This window comes from Capsicum annuum, chromosome 7 (assembly GCF_002878395.1).
Source record: "Capsicum annuum cultivar UCD-10X-F1 chromosome 7, UCD10Xv1.1, whole genome shotgun sequence".
In the NCBI taxonomy this organism is placed as follows: domain Eukaryota; kingdom Viridiplantae; phylum Streptophyta; class Magnoliopsida; order Solanales; family Solanaceae; genus Capsicum; species Capsicum annuum.
The window spans coordinates 150,050,122-150,058,686 of NC_061117.1; positions in this window are offsets into that span (position 1 = coordinate 150,050,122).

Genomic DNA, 8,565 nt, shown 5'->3' on the forward strand with positions numbered 1-8,565 from the left:
ATTAAATCTAATATTTACAGACAAAAATCTTCTCAAAGTCGTCCGACACTCATCTACCACCTGTAAACAATGACCAAATAATATGATAATAGAAATATCAAAATAATACAACTAAACCTAACCTTTACATAAAAAAATTTCTTAAAGTCGACCAACATTTATCTATCACCTGCAAACTGCAACAAAATAATACGATAAAAATGATATCAAAACAATATAATTAAACTTAAATTTTACACATAAAAATTTCTCAAAGCTGATCGAGATTCATCTATGAACTGTAAACTACCACAAAATAACAAACTAATAGAGATATTACGATAATAAAATTAAATCTAACCTTTACCTAATTTTTTTTTCAAAGCCGACCCACATTCATCTAGCATCTGTAAATTAAAATAAAACAATAAGATAATAAAGATATTAAAACAATACAATTAAATCTAACCTTTACACAAGAAATTCTTCAAAGCCAACAGACATTCATCTATGACCTGTAAACTATAAAAAATATAATAGTGATCACAAAGCTTCGATTTTGATCCAACTTATTCTTGTCTGCGTGAAAATTTTGACCCTAAAGAATGATTTTGAATGAAAATAAAGAAGATATATACACACACACATGTTGAATTCTATTATGCTGATAAAAACAATGAAGAAATTGAGGGTTAGAAAATTAAGCATCCACATCTAGACATACAATCGAATCAAGTTAGATGAGCATCTTTCATATTCTCCCAATACGCAAATCAGTTTGTTCTCTAGTTTAACGTAAATCTTAATATTTATAGAAGTCTTTCCTTAATAGAGTCCCATTTTAGGAGTATTTTTCTTATTTAATAGTAGAAAGAAAAATATTAATTAATTCTCCTATCATATATTTTAGGAGTCCATATATTTTAGTAAGTCTAGTAGAAAAGAAAATATTATTCCCTCCGTTTCAAAAAGAATGATCTACTTTCCTTTTTAGTCCGTTTAAAAAAGAATGACCCCGTTTCCTTTTTCGCAACTTTTTAATTTTAACTTTCCACATGACATGTTTAAGACCACAAGATTGAAGGACATTTTGGTACATTTGACATATCTTTAATTTAACACCACAAGATTCAAAAGTCTTCTTTATTTTCTTAAATTTCGTGTCAAGTCAAACTAGGTTATTCTTTTTGAAACGGAGGGAGTAATTAATTATCATATCATATATTTTAGGAGTCCCATATATTTTAGAAAGCCTAGTTAATATAATAAAAAATAATTAAATAATAAATTACAAAAATAGTGAAAAGATAGTTTTGTCTAAAAAAAAGTCTTTTAATGAAGGGTAAAAAATTCAAATCACTTTTCTAAACATCTTCACACTTTAATCACTTTTCTAAGGGTCTTCACACTTTTAATATATTATAGATATAGATTATTAGTTTTTAACCCAATAAATACTGTGATATAATGCAATAATTTAGTTTTTTTTTACTTGCAATTTAGTGGGCTAAAATTTATAATTGTTAACCTATTTCAAGGTATATATTTTTGTTCATTATCAAATAATTATGTCAAAAAATTATCGTTAAATCAAATAAATTTTTAATATATTGACATTTATAATTTTAATTTATTTTCTTGTATAATTTCAAATAAAGCCAAAAGAAGAAAAACATTAAAAATAATTGTTTAATTCAAGAGAATATGTGAGGACTGAAGTTAAAAAAAGCACTAGAGCATACTATAGTTTAAGGTTAAATAGGTAAATAAGTTGTAATTTATAGATTTAAAATAAAAAGTATAAAATGTGATCACTATTACCAATTTCTGTTGTGTTTAATTAAAATAATTAGTAATTATTATTTTTTTTTAAAATTAATTAAATATATTTAAAGTTGTAACATTGGGGCCGTAAAAGGGCCCTTAATTATCTAGTATTCATAATAAGAATAGATGGGGGCCATTTTTTTTAAGAATTTTCCTTAAAGCAGTAATAAGTTAAAAAAGAAGTAATACTATAGTTCACTAGAAACGGGTTTCCAGGAACCAAAATTTTTTTTTTTTTTTGGTAAAGTAGAATTGCATTAATATAGAGAATAAAAAGAAGTTTGAGCTCAGTCCGACTCTAAGACAAAAAAATTTGGGCATAGCCCATATGTTTGCAGATTAGAAATTGTCCTATAGAAACTTTTCCTTTTTATATTATCCCATACTGTATAGGCTACAAAAGGGGGGGGGGGGGGGACAGAGCGACAAAAATCTTGTAGTTTTCCAAAAAGTCCTTTTTTGAACCTTCCTTTGCCAGAGCGCCTGCTACTTTGTTCTATTCCCTGTAGCTATATTGGACAGGGTATCCGCCTAGCCTTCTTAGCATCAACCTGCAATCATGAATATAAGGGTTAAAGAGAGGATTTCCATTTTTAAGCATATGGATCACGTCTTCAGAGTTAATGTTAATAACAACAGGGTAGAGATTATATTCCAAAACTAGCTGCTGGTCTTTTCTAAAAGCTAGAAGTTCCATAAAATTGTTAGTAGCATGTAAAAAACTCTGAGAGAAGCCCAAGATTCATTCACTATTAGAGTTTCTTATAACACCTCCTACGCCATCCCTATCAGGATTCTCAAAACTAAACCCATCAGTGTTGAGCTTGTAGTAGTACCTAGGGGGATCCTGTTGACCGAGATAGCGCTATTCAACTTAGGGTTTGGGTGGGTTTTTAGATGAAAGAATTCAACTGCCTCTAAGAAGACAGTTTTGAAGGACGGGAGTAAAGATTTGTTAGTGAACACGTTAAAATTTCTATTCTTCGAGATTGTTCAAACAAAAAAGAGAAGAAAGGTTGCCCAGTCAAGAAGGTTGTCATAGCTAGAATCCTTAAGTAACTTCCAGGTGCTATTCTATCTAGAGGGGTGAAAAAACTGGGAGAGGATAATTTTGTCTCGATTATACCCTTGTATAAGGTCTTGGCAGAAGGATATAGCATGAGAACAATTGAATAAGAGGTGATGAATATCTTCCAACTAATGGTTATAACTGTGATAGTATGGAAATATGTTTATACCCTATAGGCCAAAGTAGATTTGGTGGAAAGACTGTTATGGTAGAGGAGCCAAAGAATAACTTGATCTTGTTAGGAATCTGGATTTTTCAAATCTAACCTAGATGAGGGTAGATATGAATTGAATGATGCCTTTGAGAGGATATATGATGGTAGGAACTTTTGCAAGAGAAAACTCCATTGCCCGTGGGAAGCCAGAGATGAGTGTTAGATTAACTTTGACAGTTAGACAAGAAAGAGTTTTGGATGCTGAATTTAATTAAGCTGGGAATGTCAAATGGGAGGGAGTCAAGGTTCCATATTCCATTTTGCCAAAACAAAGAAAGTTGCAAGGATAGGCAGGGTTTGGGGAGTGGGCCCTGGATAACTGAGCAAAGAAGAGGGTGATTAAGGACCAATCCATCTCTCTAAACATTAACTTTTTAGCCATTATAAACAGACCATTAGAAAACATCTTGATAGAGGTTCCAGGCTTGAAGTGTTCTTTTTGATAAGAACTCTAGCCCATAAGGTAGAGGGATTAGAGTGTAGCCTTCAGGCTAAATTGCAAAGCAGAGTATTATTCTTGATACTAGATTTTTGCATCCCCAGACCCCCAAGTGTTTTGGTTGGGTAATAGTGTCCCAACTAACCATGTGCATTCTTTTTTTGGAGTCAATAGTGCCCTATACAAAGTTTCTTAGGGCCCTATCAATGAAGTTATAAATCTTTCTGGGCTGAAGGATATACTACATGATATGGTTGGGGATACTTCCCAGACTAGCTTTAGCAAGTGTGGTCCTACCAGCCATGTTTAGGAATTTAATCTTCCAACCAGTTAATCTGGTGCTTATATTATCAAGAATGAACTGGAAGTCATTGAGTTTAGGAGGGCCGTGGAAAATAGAGAAGCTCAATTACTTTCCAAAAGAGTTTCTAGCCTTGATGCCAAAGATAGAGGAAACATGATCCTTAGTAGAGGTGTGATAGCTAGAGGAGAAAAACACCTTAGATTTGGCCAGAATGAATGCTGAAGTTGGTCAGGGTTCTAGCAATGGTAGTACAATTAAATATATCAATTTTAGCAAAGAGGGTAAGGTCATCCGCAAAGAAAAGATGGGAGATTTTAGGGCCTCTATGATTAATCTGAATGGGATTCCACTAAAGTGAGTACACTCCATGATTAATCCTTCTAAACAAAAGTTCCATGCCAAGGATGAAAATGTAAGGGGATAGGGGATCCATTTGTCTTATTCCCCTGGAAAGCTTGAAACTAGAAGTGTAACCCCCATTGAAAAGAATGGAAATAGATGAGCTAGACATGCAGGACATGATAAGCTTGGAGAGCCCAAGATGAAAATTGAAGAAAACCAGGGCTTGTCTAATGAAGGACCATTCCAGTCTATCAAAGGCTTTTTATAGGCCAATCTTTAGAAGCATGTTTGGATTCTTTCCTTTTATTCTTATGAAGTGATCAATATATTCTTGCACAACGATGGCATTATCTAAAGCTATTCTTTTAGATAGGAAACTAGCTTGAGTGCAACCAATTAAGGACTAAAGAATGGGTTTAATATTATTTGCAATAGTTTTTATAATGATCTTATATTGGGTGTTGTAAAGCCCAATGAGTCTAAAATTTTTGAGTTTGGTGGCATTCTTACACTTAGGAATGAGGCAAATATAGGTAGAGTTGACTCTTGTATCCATAATATCATTGGAGAAGGTATATGTACAGAAGTCAAGCAGCTAGGGAGCAAAGGTGTCCTAAAATCTTTAGTACATAAAAAAATGCATTCTATCTAGACTAGGGGCCTTGAAAGGTTTAAAGGAGTAGACAACTACCCTAATATCTACTAAACTAGAGATAGAATTAAGAAGAGGGTGGGCAAAAGTAAGGATTGATCCTGAGTTAGAGGGATTAAGTTGGCATCTAATATCAGCACTAAGATAGTTAGTAGTGAAAATAGAAGTATAAAAAGATAATATGGTATCCTTGATACCATCTTGATCATGGATCCAAATGCCATGCTCCTGCAGAAAGTTGATTTTGTTCCCTCTCTTCTATTTAGTGTGAAGAAATGGAAGAATCTAGTATTAGTATCCCCTTCCATAAGCCAGGTTATTCTGGATTTTAACATCCAGAAATCTTGCTCATTCTTCAGAATGGAGCTATATTCTCTAGTAAGATCCATTTTTGGGTTATGCAGAAAAGAGCTTGTGGCATGGTTGGGGGATTGCTAGATACCGGTCAATATAGCTAAGAAATGCTTTTTTATAATGAAATATGTTTCCAAAGACAGTTCTATTCCAATTTTTTGCAACCTCTTCAAAGTCAATAGTTGCTTTAGTAAGACTGAAACCTTCAGAGAAAGACTGAGACACCAGATAAGGGAAGTCAACATGGTTGCACCGCATGAAGTTAGCCCTAAAAGGATTAGGGATGGTCTGGGTAGGTCTAACAAAGGTCAAGAGAAGATGAGAGTGGTCAAAATAAGTTCTGGGCAAGTGAAGAATCGAAGCCTCTGGAAAAAGGTGAATCCAATGGTCATTAGCAAAACATCTATCCAGTCTCTCCAAAATGAGATTCTGCCTATGCCCATTTCTCATGTTGGACCAAGTAAATTTACTACCCCTAAAGCCTAGGTTTATTAGATTGCAATGATTTATGGAATCCCAGAAAAGAGAAGACCTAGAATGGTTAATACTATTACCCCCAAATTTCTCAGAAACTTTCAAAAGATCTTTAAAATATACTCCAATTTGAAGCATCAACAAGAAAAATCAAAAATCAAATAATTATACGAAATGAAGGAGGAGAAATCTAAAGGAGAAAGGACATCCGTGATCTTAAAGAGCATATAGACTAAAGAATTTGGTGGCAACCTCAAGAAATATCAAGAATTGATTTGTAAAATCCATAATTGGAATTGAATTTCAAGAGGTAATTTTCTATCCCATTTCTTGAATTTAATATGGATAAGTATTTTGGGGATGTTTAATTTGAATATTTGCATTAATATTTGAATTGGGTTCATGAGAAGAAGGAGAAAATGAGAAATTTTAATAAAAGAGAAGTTTTCAGGGATTTCTACCAATTGGGTAAATTTAACGTTGAATTGATTTAGTTGAAAAATATAGAATTCATTCCGAATTCTTGTGAAGAAATTTGGTTGGTTTTGGGAATAATCAAATATTATTGGAATAAATTATTAAATGCATCTACGGGTTAATAGTGGACATATATATTATCCTTGTAATTAGTAGATTGGCTATCAGATATCTTAAACGGGTGATTGGAAGGATAAAGGCTCGGAATACTATCGTAGCTAGTAAGCACTAAGGTATGTAAAGATAAACTTCCCTTGCCAATAAGGCACTACCCTAAGTCGTGTGGTCCTCTTTGTCAATGTTAATATAATTCCTTTGAAGTACGAGGATAGAATCGTTATGTTGTCTTACATATCGTTCCCTTGTTCCACCGTTAAGTTTATGTGTATCCATCTTGCTCTCCTTGTGTCAAGTCTTCATAATATTTCTTATTATTGTAAGTCTCTCTACTTAAGAGTTCTTAGGCCACATGTCATATATATCACAAGTTAGAAATAAAAGTAAATAGTAATATCATAGTTTCACTTATGGGTATTAGCTAAATAATCATTACCATCATTCTTATGTAATAGGCCTTTAAGGCATTATTTGATAAACATTAACGATGAGAGGGTACATAGGTTTGGTTTGGTATATTCACTCGATGTGATTCTGTGCACAGTATCGAGTGCTAACGCTCAAATATACTCTTGAATGGGTGTAAGCGATCGTTGTCAATATAATAACCCAACTTAGGTTGGGATCGAATCCACAAGGAGTGAAAGCATGGAATTCAAAACTCAAGAGTGTTCATAGTCTACTAAAAGATGACCCGTAGTGTGAATAAAACAAACACAAATGTAAAATGGGGGAATTAGTTTGAACTTGTTTATGAATGACAACTACTTCAATTTTAGTGCACTATATTGACATTGAAGAATGCTAAGAGTGAATTCAATTGAGAATAATCCTTGGGGTTATGTAATTCTAGGAGTGGATTCATGCATGGCTGCTTGACAATTTATCCAACTTTTAGCTAAAAGTCATGGGTAGGCTAGATATCAATGTATTGATTTCAATATTTCAATTATAATACCAAATTTCACAAATGAGTTTTTTCGAACACCTCACAAGTGTGAAAATTTCCCATATCTATTGCCTCAATTGACATCTTTATGTCTAAGAGATGTCATTTAATGAAATGAATTAAGTTATTGGTTGAATTTATTCCTCAACCATGTCCCCTCTTTCAAGAATGACATGGGTTCAAGGGTGGTTGGGGTTTGCAACCCCCAACTCTTAGTTAAATCATGGAATAAATGCAATACCCATCACAAATAACTAATTAGGAGAATAATTAGCTAACACCCACGCACTACTACAACCTAAGCAAGCATAACCCCAAGATTTAGAATTAGCTACTCGTAGATAAAAATGGTAAAAATATACCAAAGTTATCATTGACTTCATCCACGAGAAATAAAGAGAATTTAGTTCCAAACTAGGAGTTTCAACAAATCTTCAAGAGAAAATCACTAATTCTTATTTGGGAGTCACTCACATCTATTTTTCACTCAAGACTAGTACAATATTCTTCTAGGATGGAAAGAAATATGCTAAGATGAAAAGATCGAAGCAAAGATGAAAAGAAAGATGCTAAGATGAAAAATGAAAGCTAGGTCTTAAAAAATGAGGTAGGAACCCTTCTTTAGGCCCCACTTCCATATTTGAAAAAATTACAAAATTGCCACCTTGATCTTGATGAGTTTGAGCGGATCTAAAGCGGATGGAGAACAGATAGAGAGTAGATGGATAAAAGCTCCAAAGCAGATGCAAAGTGGATGACTCTTTTCCTTCAGATTTAGCCTCTTGTTGACTTGAATAACTTTCCCATTTTCCCTTTTTACTTTTACATACATAATGAGCATTATGTAAGAGATTACCATCAAATCAATGGAAAAGCATGATAATTTAGGCTTAAAAGGTCCTATCAAGTCATCAAATTGATGACATATCAACCCCACAAACTTAAACAATTGCTTGTCCTCAAGAAACCAAGAATAATTTAATGAGATTGGGTATTTAACTCAAATCCACCCAAAAGAAAGCTATACTAAAGGAATAAGATAATAAAGCTCCACAAACACTTTCCAGACATGTCATGGAAACAAGTAAACCAAAACTCTTCAATAAGCACATATTTATGAAGAAAGGATGCAAGTTCGTATCAAATGAACTTTCCAAATCACAAAGCATCTTAAGATAAGACACAAAATCATCAAAGATTGTTTCAATCCTCACAATGCAACTTACTTCACTCATTTACCTAAACCGATAGTCAAACTTCAACCCTCTACCCAAAAGTACTGATGCCGCTCACATGCAAGAGTTTTCTCTGCACATAAAAGATATTTCAATTCTTAAAAGATCTCAAATGAAGAAAGAATTCACACTC